Genomic DNA, 16,709 nt, shown 5'->3' on the forward strand with positions numbered 1-16,709 from the left:
TTTATGTTTTTTATCAAACATAGCAATCGCAAACATTTTTGCACAATTTAGGAAACTGCGTGTTTCTGGAACTGAGTTTTTAAAAAAATGTTGTTAACTTTTGTAGAGACACAGTATAAGAATTTAATTTCTTCAAATTTCCCTCAGAATAGATTTTAAAATTTTAATTTTTATCTTCTTACATTTTTATTAATTTTTTAACTTGGACACTTATTATTTATACTTTGATAGTTTCTTTGTGTTAAATTTAATTAAAATATTATAAACTAAAAATACAAAGAAAAGAAGAATAGAAATTTTTTTTTAAAAAAAGAGAAGAAAAAAACAATTTTTTAAAAATTTAAAAGAAAATTATTATTAAAAATATTAAATTTTTAAAAATTAAAAAAAAAATAAAATTTAAAAAAAGTATTAATATATTTTGCTTTAGCTATATTAGTTGAATAATAATAATAATTATTTTGTGAATATAATCGTGAGATCTAGCGACAGGATTATATATTTTCGCTGTTTCATATACTCAGGCTCTTTTTTTTTAAAAAAAAAATATTTTTATTATTTTATAAATTTATTATTCTTTTTAATTTTTCTTATTCTCTTTTGAAGAATGTTTTTCCCTTATAGGCACCAAATCATTCATTCCAATAAAAAAAAACAGCAAAACTGAGAAAAAGCCAACCAATTTGACTTATCGTTTCATTACGCGAAACAGTTACACTTTTATAAATAGAAAGCCTTTTATAAAAATTTTATTAAAAAGAAAGTGCCTTCAATTAGAGCCGCAAGTCAACGCCCCTCGAGGATATAATACCTTAAAATAAATTATTTTCAGAAACATTCAGTTAATTAACTTATTCAAACTGAAGTGGGCTGGGGAAAAAACTCTTCTAAATAGCTTTATCACAAATTTAGTAACCCAAAAGAGTGAGCGAAGATTGCAGGTGTGACTGGAAGAAAAATTATAAGGTTGTGCAGAAATGATAAATGGACCAAAGCTACCTCCTTCGAGTATCTAATTGCTTCATTTCTTGCTGATACTTTAAGTCTCTCTCTCCTAAGAAATTAATGATAATGGGGATTGTATCAATTTATATTTTATAGTAAGCCGAGTTACTTGCGATTCATTTCGAACGACAAGATAATAGATAAGGTTTGCTTTAGAAAAAGAGTTTCTGAAGTAAACTAAGCAGGTACTAAAGTAAATATTTTATTAGTGATTAATTGCCAACCATTAATTGTTTTCGGAGGAAAACTATTTCAACATTTTAGCCCTGCGTTGATTGCTTTTTAGAATTTAAATAGGATGGTGGAACATTATAGTAATCTAAATTTAAAACTCTGAAAGCATTTAAGTTTAATAAAATTCATGGTGATTGTTGTTTTAGTTAATTTACGTCGCACTAGAGCTGCACAATGGTCTATTGGCGACGGTCTGGGAAAGACATGCCCTCACACATGTCTTAACGAAGACATGCCATCACAATTTTGAAAATCTGCAGAGGGGGTGGCACCCCCGCTTCGGTAGACCGACGACCTGCACGCGAAGTCGAGCACTTTAAGGTAGAACAGTTTAACGAAGACCAATACATCACACCCTCGGTCCCTACGCAGGCTAATCCAAGTGATCACCCACCCGCACACTGACCGCAGCCAGTGATGCTTGACTTCGGTGATCTGCTGAGAACCGTGTCTTCCGGACTAAAATTCATGGTAAAGATTTTAGAAAGAAATTATAATTCAGTTTAGTGACAATAGTTGATATACATTATTTGAATCGCTTCTCATCACGAATTTAAAGAATATATTTTCTCAATAAAAAAAGAACAAATTCCTTACATTAATGATGTTAACTATGCCTATAATATCAAAACTGTTTTGTTTTCATTTGTTTGTCTTCTGCAATAGTGTCTAGGTGTTGTCTAGATGCATTAGCGTCTAAATGAAAACGTTTAAGTTTAATTAAATTTCATGGTAAAGATTTTGGAAAAAATTATAATTCAATTTAGTGACAAAAGTTGATATTCATTATTTGAATCGTTTCTCATCACATATTTAAAGAATTTATTTTTTCAATTAAAAAAGGACAAATTTCTTACATTAATGATGTTAACTATGCCTATAATATCAAAACTGTTTTGTTTTCGTTTGTTTTTTGCAATAGTATCTAAGTGTTTTCTGTAATAGTGTCGAGATGTTGTCTAGATGCAATAGCGTCTAAATGAAAGTAAGGATATATTATTTAAATAAGACCTTTTTATCATAATATTATTATTGAATGATGGTAATAAATAAGTTATATTACTGAGGGAAAGATTTTTAAAAATCCAATTTAGTGTTTTAATGCGTGTCTAAAATTCTAACGCACAAAGCCGCGCTTTTAACGAAACACAAATTTAATAAAAATAAAAAGCAAGTGGTTTAAACTTATTTATCCAATCTTAAATCCATTTTTCCAAAACCTAAATATTCCTTATATTGTTTTGTAATATTTATCCATAAGATATCATATTGTTTTCCAACATGCAAAACAGAGGATTATGCGGGGGGAAATATCTCACAAAGACTCTAAATAAAGACTTCTTATATTTTCCCAAAATGTCCAAAGTTAAGAAAGACAGTTCTCGATAATATTCTTAGCACATTGTCGATAAATAAGTATATTTACAGTATTATTTTTTTTAGAAGAAACAATTCACTTTTTTGTTACATATCCAAGAAATGAACGTACGAAACTCCGCTGCTATTTCAACAGAGAGAGATTAATTGAGAGTAAATTTATAATTATGTCTAATAACCAGAATTAATATAAATTATTGCAAAATTCATCTGTAAATCAAAAAAGGTAAGTTTTTGAAAGTCATGATGCTAACTAATTGATTGCAGGACCAATTTTTTTTAATATTATCTAGACGTTTGCAAATAAATAAAAAAATTTTAAATAGTACATTTCCCGATAATATTCTTTACAAATGATGGTAACAGATAATTTATTACGGTGTGAAAATTTTATACGTATCTAAAAAGCAACGTACGAAATCTTGCTAATATTTTAACATTAAATAGATTAAAGTAAGCACTTTAAACTTATTTATAAATCCTTAAAATATTTTTCAATTATTTCAGTTATTTTTCAGGTTTTTGTCCGACGAAACACTATTTTCTTACACTTAGAGCATAGGATTTTTCAAATCATGTGATGGTCGGAACTTTGATAGTTTTCTCCATATTTTTATTGTTTAAGATCATCTAATGTAATAAAATTCAGTCGAAAAAGTTGTGTTAATTTTATTTAACTAAGAAAGCGCTTTAAAGGAGTGGTTAATGCTTAGTTTATGTAATGTAAATACCAATAGATTACTTATTGTTTCCACTCAGTTAGAAGTGTCCAATTCTGTTTAGAAAGTCGCATGAATTAAAACAGAGGAAATAATCCATAAGGTTTTTGCCTCATTTGACGCATCAATAAAAGGCTTTCTACTGATTTTTTTAACTACGTTGTTGATCAATCATCATACGGTATGTCCAAAAACTCGACAAAAATATTGAGAGTGGATCTAAGATATAAAAAGAGGATGACAACTTGCAGCAGAATAATAGTTGCAAACCACATTGATAGAATGAAAATCATCAAAACTTTTCGCAGGCTTCGATTTCACGCTGGGAAGCAACTATTGAAGGCATTAAAAATATGAAAATCGCCCATAAGGTTAATGCCACCTTTTCAAAATATTATTTACTTACTGAAGGCCTTCTTACTTCCGTTAATTGAAGATAAGTTGAAAATTTAAAATAATGAATCGTAATTTGTGAGTATCGAATTATTTAAAAAAAAAGAATACATCTTCTCTAATTTTTGCTATAATAAAAACAGCGAAACGATGTTTGAAAAGAATTCCAAGAATTTTTCTTTTCAGATTGTTTCGGGTTGCCATGGAAAATCAATTAAACTCGTTCTACAAGTATTCAACTTTTTTTGATTCCAAAAGTTCTGTGAGTATTAAATAGAACAGATTTTGATGATATTCTCTTCAGCTGATAATTCACGTTCCAGTATAATTGAAGAATATTCATTAGCCTGACTTTATGCAACACTCGATACTACTCAATACGTAACTTTTCAATAGAAAAAATTTCATTTAGTTGAAAATATTGCAAAACTCTAATAAAAATGCTAATTAAAATCTGTTCAAAGACTGTATTTCTAAGCTTTTATGAACCGATCTTGCTTAAAAAAAACTCGTTGGAAACAATGATGAGAAATTCAAATTTTCATATTATTTATTGTTACAAAAGGAAGACATGTTACCATAAAATTTGCATTTATAAGTATGTAACTATATAGGATTTTTTTCCTCTAAAAATAATTATTGTGTAATGCATGTAATATCCAAAAACGTGCTACATCCGAAAAAAAGAGATTTTCATAGTATGAGATTAACTTTTTATAATATGAGCAAATTGCTAGCTTACCACTCTAATCCGTCAAGAATAACTTTCAACGCACGTTTTTATGCATTATTTATCTTTGATTTCTTATCTCATGTTATCCCAAGATAAATCGTCGTTAATAATTTTGCGAAGTATGGTGACGACGTCGCCGTAATTTAATAATCTATGACACCACATGCTTCTAATATTGATACTTATGCTTCTATATTGCGTCTCTATCTTTATGAACTTAAATAATGGAAACTCAACAAGAAAGAACTAATGAAATGAAATTGGAGAAAATTGTGGCAAATTCTGGATATTATAGGTTAAACGATACTATATGCATAGTTAATATTTTGATAAATGGAATTTCTAATTTATATTCTAGTAATTCTATGAAGCTGCTACAAAATGTATATTGGATAATGATAAATTGATAAATTAAAAATAATGATGAATTAGGTACCGATAACAGCAAGGCTTCCATGAATTGTTAGATTAAAATTGTTAGATTAAAACATGCGACAATTTTAATTAGATCTTCGCTAGTCATAGAAACCATTTATAAAAATATTGAGCCATGGCTAATAAGCGGTAGGTTAAGTAACTTAAATTGTTTAGCGGATAGAAATTAATAACGAACAATTTTAAATGCCAACATAAAGTAACTTTTATTCTTGACTTTTAACAGCCATTAGAAATGAAAACCTCTTATTTTTGAATCCATTGGAAGTGAAAATATCCTACTTGTGAGTCCATTGGAAGTGAAAACATTTTATTTATGAATCTATTGGAAATAAAATTCTTATTTGCGAATTCATTGGAAATGAAAATATCTAATTTGTGAATCTTTATCTGAAAGTAACTTTTATTCTTGACTTTTAACAGCCATTAGAAATGAAAACCTCTTATTTTTGAATCCATTGGAAGTGAAAATATCCTACTTGTGAGTCCATTGGAAGTGAAAACATTTTATTTATGAATCCATTGGAAATGAAATTCTTATTTGCGAATTCATTGGAAATGAAAATATCTAACTTAATCTTAATCTGAAAGTAACTTTTATTCTGGACTTTTAACAGCCATTAGCAGTGAAAACATCTTATTTTTGAATCCATTGGAAGTGAAAATATCCTACTTGTGAGTCCATTGGAAGTGAAAACATTTTATTTATGAATCCATTGGAAATGAAATTCTTATTTGCGAATTCATTGGAAATGAAAATATCTAACTTAATCTTAATCTGAAAGTAACTTTTATTCTGGACTTTTAACAGCCATTAGCAGTGAAAACATCTTATTTTTGAATCCATTGGAAGTGAAAATATCCTACTTGTGAGTCCATTGGAAGTGAAAACATTTTATTTCTGAATCCATTGGAAATGAAAATCTTATTTGCGAATTCATTTAAAATGAAAATATCTAATTTGTGAATCTTAATTATATAGTTACATAAATATAATCTATTTCAATAATTGGTGATTTCTTATCTAAATGTATTTCTAAGAAAAATTTAAAATTAGTGTCTTCATTGAGAAGGATTAAGTATAAATTGTACTCTTCTAAAATTCTTAGAAATATGTAAGGCCTATTAATGTCATGACTATTAATTACACATTAAGCTTCACGTCTTGCCAGATCACTAGTCATTTGTATTGAATTATCCATAATATTTTGTGTGATAAATAATTTTCCGTGTAATGTCATCCAATAATTAGAAAAGTAGAGAAATAATGACAATCATTAACTTTCTTTCCTGACCCGTAAGGCATCATTATCACAATTAAGAAAATTTCTGATAACAAAGGAACTTATTTCCCAGTCGAAAATATTTTTCTCTTAATCTGTCTCTTTGTTTTAAATCTGTGATTTATGAAGTTTCTATATCCATTTATACTATTAAAAAAAATAAGCTATACGCTTACATTTTTCTTATTAATTAGAAATCACTTATCTTTTTTTTATTCTAGTCCTAAGTTTGTAAAAACCTAGATTAAGCTATTTACAATTAAACCAAAAGTAAATGTTTACCAATGTCGAGCATGTGGATTCAATGAATAAAACACTATATTAATATGTCAACGTAGATACAGAAGTCACATTTCATTGCATGTAGAATTATGAAAGAAACACGGAGTCGTGTCCACGGAGTCGCATTTACATCAACAAGACAATTTTATGCAACAAAAAAACGAGATAATTATAAATTTTGAGCCTTTAAGCCAAATCATTAAAAGAAGTGTATTCAATAAGAAAAAGTATGTTTATAAGCGAAATTTGATTACAACATATTACGTTGTCCTCAATCTACATAGTATGATGCATACATATAATCTGCATAGTAAGATGCATGCATGTAATCTACATAGTAAGATGCATGCATATAGATCGAGAAATGATCAGTATCAATATTATTCTTGTGTGTAGTTATTATAGAAACTTACTCAGAGAAAAAATACATGTAAAAAACTACCAGAATATGGCAAAATGTACTGTGTTTCTGGCTTTAAGGAATCTACAAACATTTCGGTTTTTGTTTACCGAAGCGCTTTGCCAAGGATTTTGGTTAAATTCAGAACGAAATATGGTTTTATAATATGTGATAAAATTTAGTAAATGTCGTAATTTTATCATGATACCTTAATGATTGGTACAAAAACCATTTATTCAGTTATATTTACTTTTAAGTTTTGTATTTTTCATTAAATGTGAGGTAATAAGAACTATAATTATAAAAACAAGAATTTCCTGTCAACAGTTATCATATGAACGGAAAGATTAAAAAATAAAGGGTTTAAATAAATAAAAAAAAATTATTGCTAGAATAATGTTTTTTTACCATCGGTGTCAAAACCATACAGTGTGGTAATTTCGCCAGTTTCATTTCTTTCTACCGTTAGGAGCATATTACTTAAAACAGATTTCTAATTATACTTTTTATCTTTTAAAATTAAAAAAAAAATTCAAATTATTTCAGAAAACTGCCGTAAGTAAAAAACAATTTATAATCAACAGTGCTCTTTGTCTGTAGAACAAATAAAACTTGAATCAAAATTGGATTTTTGGTAAATTTATGTCTCAATAATTGATTTTTTACTGACAAAATAAATTCTCTACACTTGTCTAACCTAAGAAAAAACTGTTTTGAAAGAAAATCGTACAGACTTGCCACAGACACTTTAAGTATTTTTCGTGTTAAGGAAATATTAGATATTTAAATCGACACGTAATCGATGGAAACTGTACCAAAGATAGGTCCAATATGTTTCATATGTCTATAGCGTATGACAAGCAAAAGAAATTAGAAAAGTGTCTTAAATAAGCATAAGCTTAGAGAGTTAAATGAAGATATAAAGAATTCATAAATTACTGCAGATTGAAACAAAAACAATTGTTTTGCATCAATACTATAATAATGGACTGTCTTTATTAAAATTTGTTTAACTGTAAATTTAATAAAATGTATTTCAAGCAGAGCTATTTATAAAAACCAAATAATAATAGATTGAATAAATTATAAAATTCTGGAAATATCTCTCCAAAAATACTTTTAAATGGGGAATACTTTTAAAAATCCAAACTCATTTAGAACTAAGCTTTCAAAAATAAATTAGATCATACATTTCGCAAATATTCTCACATTTAATAAAATACCAACCATTTCTATTTATATACATTTTTAAAGCTATAATCAACATTCTTTGAATATTTTAAAATATTCTATGCATAGGAATACATTAACTGGAAAAATTATTTTACATAAAGAAATTTATCGCATTTTATTGATAAGAAAGTTAATTTAAGTATTTAAATGTGTTATCGAGCAAGTAGCACGTTCAAATATTCACAATGCTCATTAGAATTGCTTTCTTGCCGTTTTTTGATTGTTTATTTTAAATTCAATATTTAGAAATGACTCGTAGTTTTTAAAAATATATAGTTGAGTCATCACGTAGCCTTACAAAATTGTGCTACGCAATTTAGATTCTGTAATATTTGGTGCGCAATTTTTTTTACTGGCTAAATGAAAACAAATTTAAATATTTCCTTTTTTTACTGTAAAAAAAATGAACGCTCAAATTTCACGTAACTTTCTTCTTTTTGACGAAACCGTTTTCTTCTATATGCTCCGATTAGAAATTTCGTCATAGTGACAAAATAACTATCGACACGAATATGACTATAAAGCAACGAATTTTGTAAAAAGTTAAAGAATATTCCGTCATTCTATTTTTTTTACGAAAGAAAACTCGTAATGCATCTAACTTTTAATAATAACCACTTTACAATTGTCACCACATAGTTCTATCATTGTCGTCCCAACAGCGCAAGTAGGAGAGAAAAAAAACAGAATGCACCCATGGGCGAAACGGGATTCGAACCAGGGATCTTCCTGGTATGAGACAAACTCCTTAACCACCATACAGTCTCGTCTGCATGCTTCACCACTTTATTTTCGATCTTCATTCTAGTTTCGTTACTCTAATTAATAGTCACCCCGAATGCACTACGATGAGGTTTCGAGTTGAGGAAATATTTTCCTTATATATTTGAGAGTTCGCGTTTAGCCACAAATCACGTGGTTTCGTGACAAAATGATTCTCAAAATTAGCAACAAGCAACTCAAGGAGTGCTGAATCGTCAAAGGTGAGAGTTTTATTTCCGAGAGAGTTTTTAGTCATGAAGCAAATATACAAAATATTTCTTTCCGTTTATTTTATATAGATTCCGTGAGTTTTTTCGGAAAAGTAAATCATTTGAGAATTTTTTTTTTATTTCATAATATTTATTCAAAAACATCGATACGTAAACTCCACCATTTTGGCAAAACTGTGGCCCTACAATGGATTCCCGGGCATTGTGATATCGCGGGAAATGAGAGGGCTGATGTTTTGGCAAAGAGAGGTTCTTAGTTACTGACAAGAGAGGCTCTTAGTAGCCCAGTCCCCTTTTCAACTTTAAAAAGGATTATTAGGTCAAAAATCAATGGGGATTTCCACCATCAATTGTCAGAAAGGGTAAAAACCAAAGTGTGGAGAGATCTTCGACAGAACACCATTCCAGACTGGCCGCGCCGCGAAGCGGTGGCTCAGTTTCGACTATATACCGGACATGACTGCCTAGCCGCGCACCTGTTTCGTTTAGGGCTGGCACCTGATCCCTATTGTTCTCTATGCATGAGCCAAACTGTTTTGGATGGCAGTCACATCCTGTGCTGCAGGGCCCTCCGCGGTTCGTCGTCTACCGAGCGATATTGGGAAGCAAGAGCGCTCCTAAGGAAATGACTTTTTACTTTCTTGTTTTGCTCCTATGTTTTTGCTTTTTCATGTCAATTACCTCTGCCGTTTGAAATAAATAAATAAATAAATATTCAAAAACATTCAAACATTCAAGCAGTTTTAATAGCCTTGTCTTAATATTTTTCATACTAACAAAACTATCTTAACCCAACGCTTTGAGTTCAGACAGCTATAAACTTTACTGATACCTTATTTTTCCTTAAAGAATTAATAGTTATTCGAAAACTGCTATTTTGCAAATTAAATAAATTTTATAATTAATAATTAATTGGAGTACAAATTTGATACCAACACTGAAGAAATAAATAAAATTCAAGAAAGCTTGTAACAACCAAGTTTGTTTGAATATAAAAAGAAGAACTTAAATATAATCGGAAGTATTCTAAATAATGCATTAATTCAGATAATTATTAAATAACACTAGAGATAAAATATTTGCATAACCTAGCTTTCAGGTTGCCTCTCAAAAGACTCTTTTCTTAAACATTGTGAAAACGTAAAAAACTCCAAAGACATTTTAAACTAAGTTAAAAAAGTTTATTCAGTGGTTTACAGATTTAGACCAAATTATTGAAGTGGGAAAGACGATACAAGAGCAGCAGTTCTCCTAAAACATGACTACGTTTTTCCGTGCCTCTCTCAGCATTTTTTTTAAAAAAAAAAAAAGAAAAAGAAAACTGTTCTTCTGAAAATCAGAGTTTTGAGGAAGTGAGATGCTAGTGTTGGGAACATTTTGTTTACGAGTGCATTTAGTGAACTGGTTTAAAATTCAATGAATTATGCATGGGACATGTGTGCTTTGAGTGTACTATGAACTCATGAAAAAAGCGAGAAATAAAACTGTTTATTACAAACTACTTTTTTAAAGTTTTGCTCGAAATGTTTGCGGAACAGTAAGTTCCTTAAAAAATAGCCGAAAGCCTAATTTAAGAAGTTTTAATGCATTCATTTTTACAGATAGTTCAGATATAAAATAGATTTTTCTCTCTACATATATGATAAGAAAATATAACTTCAATAGCGATGCAAGAATTTTTGAGATTTTGAAACAGCTTGAATAATATTATCCTTAAGAACTGGTGATGTCTGTGATCGAAAAAACTGCATTATTTTTGCAGTTTTCTGCGGCTACAACTATTTTGTTACAAATGTAATTAACTACAACTACTTTTTTTTAAATGTAGTGACTACGAACTACTTTGCAATTGTAGTAACTACTTCATTACTTTAAGAAGACGAACGTTACAGCAGAATTTAATTTACACTTATGTTCAAAATAGTTTTTTTTTTAAATTGGCTTACTTTAAATGTAAGGGGAATAATTAAAAAATATTTATTCAAGTTTTCATAAGTCAAGTTGCTATTCCAAAAAAAAAATTTTTTTTCAAATTTGTTCATTTGTAGAGCTTTTGCCTTCCAATGTCGAATCCCAGTCGATACGAATTCTGCATCCGACTTGCACCGACCACAGTGCTGACGTGAAATATCCTCAGTGATAGACGGATCATGGGATAGAACCCCTTGCCACCAGGCTAACAGAGTGAGGTTCTCGTGGTCTTCCTCTCTATGTAACGCAAATGCGGGTTAGCTCCATCGAAAAGTCCTCCATGAAGGCAAATTTTTCCCAATATTCAGTGTAGGACTTTCCTTGTCTTCTGGATTGGGTTCAAAATTACAAGGTTACGGAATTGAGCATTATTAGTCGTAAACCCATAAAATTGGATCGGCTGTTATTTATTGATGTTGTTAGATAATGTTATTTTATTCACGATACTATGGTCCAACTTTAACGAATACATATGATTCATTTGGACAACTTATTAAGGTTAACGAAAATTGCACTTTATTGTGGTTTAAGATACCGTTATTATGATTCAAACTTGAACAGAGACATGGGGTTTCCTTTATTATTTTATTAAGGTAAAGTAATTTTGCACTGTATTATGGTTCAAGATACCAATTATCTTTCAACTCAAAGAAAACAAATGATTCAATTTAACATTTTATAGAAATTTATTGAAGCAAATTTGCAAGCAATTATATTTTATGGTACCAATAATACAGTTCCTTTCAACATATCATTAAGGATAACGTAAATTTGCTCACTCTTATGATTTAAGATACCGAAATAATTGCTCGATTTTGAACCAATTTTTCTGAAGGTGCATTAACAACTACACTCAAATCTTACCCAATTTTGAAGATTTTTGTTATACGTATGTTTTGTTATATGTATGTTAAGAAGAAAGAAAAACGTTTCAAAATAAATTTCTCTTGAATAAAATGAATAGTTTTAGGTTCGTAAATAACTAGAGATTATGACGATAAAAATAAAGAATGGCTACAGAGAAAACTGGAACAGAAGACACTGCAATATTATACGTATATATTAACGCTGCATTTTTTTCATTTTTTTTTATTTTGTTCTGTCGGTCTTATAATTTTGTTCTCATTCAGTATAATCACTCTCCTACATTACTCTATCAATTTATGCTTACCACGATAAGGTAAGTCCAAAGCTGTAAGAAACAATATATAAAGGAGAAGTCTAGCTCTTGGAATATGTAGGAGTAGTAGTTATCGACAATGTTAACCTTCATCTATGAAAAGGTACCCCACCGAAGAATCGAGTTAACATGTCTTATATACAAGTGAATTAGAATTATATTTTTGTAGTGGTAGATACACTACAGTACTCCCCCACCAGAATTTTATCTGTGATAGAATTCGATTAACGGATACCACTACATGATTCATTGCTGTTTTGTGAGAAGACGGAAGAGCTGTATTAAGATCACCGTACTTTTGAGTGCTGATCGTGGGCGCTGTATTAAGTTCACGGTCGTTATCGCTCATATGTTACCATTAGCAGTCGAGTGTATACAGGCCGACGTTGTGAGTGGTCGAGACTGAGTAGCAACAACGCGAGGAGGTGGATAATGTCACAGTCACAAGTAGCAAGTCAACTGTTGAATGTAGGCCATCCATCAAAGCAGGGCCGTTCAAATCGAAGTGGGCATTACTGTTAAGATAAGCTTGTTCATGTCAAAGTGGGAGTTTCTTTCAAAGTAGGCGTGTTTACATCACGTCCGGGTCACCAATGTAGGAGTAGTAGTTATCGACAATGTCCACAATGCAATCGAGTTAACATGTCTTATATACTTGTGAATTGGAATTATATTTTTGGAGTGGTAGATACACTACAAATACATAACTAACTCTTTGAACTGCTCGGTGCGATATGCTATACCAGAAAAACAACTAACAGGGTGAGCAACATACCCAGATTAAGCAGAGCGTCATTTGAACTAAGATCCAGCGCATGCGTATAAGAAGCAAAGTGACAGGAGGTACGTTAACTGATCGTTGGACAACTCAATTTGCATGGTTTGGTTAGCTGCCTCCCACCATTTTATTCTTTCTTTCTATGTCAAAATGTGCTATCAGATTTAATTAACAGGGATGATATTAATGTTTTCTCAAAGAAATGTCTTAATTAATAGTACAGTACTATTGTAAATAGTGTAAAATACAGAACAAACCAACCATAAATAAAAAAAGAATACATTTCTTCACCCCAACTACAGTATTGGCTAAGAAGATGGTACAAATCAGTTTCATCAAACTCTGCTTTTGGCCCTAAATATTATTTTTTCCTTTATACACAGGCACCGCAAGTACCCTTGGGGGACTGGTTTACATTATGTCATTGGAAGCTAGATTTCTTATCTGTACTATGATTTATAAATAGTGTCCCACCTTAGATCAACTAAAATTTCTCTGTATTGTAAAGAGGAATTAGTTTCACCAGATCATCACACTAGGCTGTGGATTCAAATCTTCAGTATACTTTGGAAGCCCTCGCTACAACAGGTCTGAATTAATCTTAATTTTCACAAATGTGAAAAGGTTTCGAGTTACAGTAAAGGATTCAGTAATGGTTACAAAATTTATAATTACAGAATAAAATTATCAAAACATGTCCATATTTATACTTCATAAAATTTAAAAATACCTCGCATTATCGTGTTTAACATGATAGTGATCCAAATGGGGCAGATTTTACTAACGATACAAAATTTTCACCGTAGTGTTGATAATTTTATTTCTGGGTAAACCAACAATAAACATTTAGTTGTTTTTTCATACATTTAACAAGTGGTCGCAACAAGTGGTCCGGTTAAGACATTGTAGAGTTTTTTTTTAATTAATTTTGATTACTTATTTACTTTTTTCAGAAATCTAATATCATCGAATAATCCATTGAGAGTAAATATAATTGCAACTGGTGAATCCAAAATACAAGCTAACAGCATATAGTTCAATTTCAATTAAATATAAAGTTTAAAGAAAAATTATTCTACTGAAAGTGCCTTACCTTCAACTACTAAAGCAAGAAAAAATTGCGATGAAATTTCACTTCACTTCTAACAACAATGAAAAAAGGAACCTAAGTTTCATAGAAAAAATTTAAATTAAGGAAAAAAATTGTTCGATACCTTCATGCACTGTAAGGAATTCCGGATCAAATTGTGGTAAAATGCACCGGCTTACCGGTGCTTTTTACCGCAAAATCCCTTTTAGCGTAAAATTTTACTAAAAAAATCTGATACACCGTAATTTTTACAAAATATTTTTTGTAAAGTCACTGAATCACTTTAATGAAATAAATATTACCGTAAAATTTACGGTATAAAATTTTAAGGTAAGATTGTATTTTACAGTAAAAAGGATTTTACTGATACTGCATCCAGAGTGCCTGTACTTTTTACCATAATTTGATTCGGAATTGTTTATAATGTATGCAGGATGAAGATTTAAAAAATAATGACCGTATGGCAGATTTATTATTAGAGAGAACAATATAAAATTTTATTTGAAAATGTTGTAATATTTGCTATCAGGAATAGTGCTAAAAACGATTATTCCGTGTTAGAGGAACAGAGAAGTTTTAAAAATTTTTAACTGACAATACCCAGTTTTCTCATTAAAACCATATAATCATACTAAAAATCTTTAATTGGGCTCGTTGGATATTCGGAAAACTTTTCGAGCATTAATATCGAAGAAAATTGACACAAATGGAGAGAATTAGATTCAGCAAAGCAGAATCCATCCTTTCTTCTGTTGCCAAAAGCTGGTCATTATAGCTAAATTCCTCTGGGAGCAATTTTCAAAATCATTTATTCTTCATCTTCGTTTAGTTTCTCATTTTTCATCTCCATAATACCATTCAAACTACATACTAAAATTGTTTTTAATTAGGAGATCACGATTTGAGGAGAGCGAACTATGAAATAATTTTCAAAATTCTGTCTCCATAACAGTAGTTGTAGGAACTTTGTAAAATAATATAGAGATTTCTTTCCTCAAGATTTAAATATGGTAGTTCGTAAAAGGTGTATAAGAAACATTCCTTTACCTCATACGATACTTTTTTTTAAATTCTAACTCTAAACTTGGACATTGAAAGTATAAAATACCAAATCATAACCTAGAAGCTTTCCACTGACTGAGTGGATACGCCGGTCAGAACCAAAAGCTCTGTTGCTTGAAGGTAATAGGTTCGAACCCCACACAAAACTCAAAAACATCTTTGATGGGCCCTTCACTAGCTCATGTAGGCTATTTTTCAAATTGACAATGACTTACAAAGTCATACTTTGAAACGCACACACAATCCTTCGTACGCATGGTATGTATTACATTAAAAAATTAACAATAATTTCTTTGAATTCTAAGTAAAAAAAAAAACACTAATATTGAAACTATGACTTAAATTAAACTCAAAATGATTGTCCAAATGTGTGATCGATACTATTTCATATTTATATATGTTAAATTATGTTCTATATATTGAGGAAAGCTCAACATATATAATTATGTTTTAATGTTGCTAGAAATATATTTAAAATATTTACTGGTGCTCATATATCGCTTTTTTTAACTTCAAAATTACTTTCTTAGTATCTAAACTGAAATCATTTCTCTTTTTATAGTTGGGGCACTCAGGTTATGTACAGTCCGTAAAAAAAAAAGATATCACCCTGAATAACTTTTGTTCTAATGATCGGATTTTCACGATCTAAGTGTCAATCTTAATGGTTCCCGGGGGTGACCTCAAATATGTTAATTAATTAGTGCTAACTATTAATTAAGTTACGAAATCAGACACAAAAACGTACTTTCTCTGAATAAACATGTATTTTTTTTACATATTTGAAATCCTGACCCTTAAAATAGGGGGGGTAGACAAAATTTCGAAAAAAATGGGTTGTAAATTAGGTCGCAATAGGGATTTATATATCTGGCGATGGTTTAAAAATATGCCAAATTACCTCGCCATAGAAGGGGAAATAATTTATAACAACCATAAAGAAACTGAATGAATGACAAGATGGGAAAAGATAGTGCTTCTCGTTGCTAAGCAACCAAAAGAATTTTTCACGTTGCTTTCTGGGCTTTTTTTTTTTAAAAAAATCTCCTTTAAAAAGGAAATTTAAATAAATTAATAAATTATTTTTGATTCTCCAAGATTATAGAATCTTTGAATTTTTATCTGACATTATTTATTTTTGTAAAGTTGTTTTAATGTAATTTGTATGACAGTTTTGAATTAAAACCAAATTTTCATAAGTTATCATAAATTTATGAAAAGTTGTAGGGTCAAATGCTTTTGCCCCGCACTTCGAGTTTCTTAGGAAAGGAAAAAAAAGTGATCAAGCAAAGGTGGACCTGAAAAAAGATAGCTATTCTGATGCATAATCGCAAAATTTTATAGAAATCACGGTATTTATTTTCGATAAAATTGTAAAACTTAATAAATGTTATAAGGCATTTTAAAAGCATTTTGAAAATTACGAAAAATAATAAGTTTTATTTATTGCGCATAAGCTGCAAGTAAATAGAACTCATAAAATAAGTAAATAAGTTCAAAATGTAGAAAAAACATGGGAAAAATTACGGAACAATAAAAAAG

At 29.8% G+C, this 16,709-nt stretch overlaps 1 long non-coding RNA gene across 1 annotated transcript in view; it reads right to left on the minus strand.

Moving 5' to 3' along the window:
* Positions 1–16,709, minus strand: part of LOC107440756 (uncharacterized) — an 88,037-nt gene that overhangs the window by 50,083 nt on the left and 21,245 nt on the right. The window contains exon 2 of the long non-coding RNA XR_001583666.4: positions 14,109–14,180. This is a non-coding gene — a long non-coding RNA (uncharacterized LOC107440756). The remainder of the gene's footprint in view (positions 1–14,108; positions 14,181–16,709) is intronic.

This window comes from Parasteatoda tepidariorum, chromosome 2 (assembly GCF_982258835.1).
Source record: "Parasteatoda tepidariorum strain Cologne lab strain chromosome 2, Ptep-v5.0, whole genome shotgun sequence".
Taxonomy (NCBI): domain Eukaryota; kingdom Metazoa; phylum Arthropoda; class Arachnida; order Araneae; family Theridiidae; genus Parasteatoda; species Parasteatoda tepidariorum.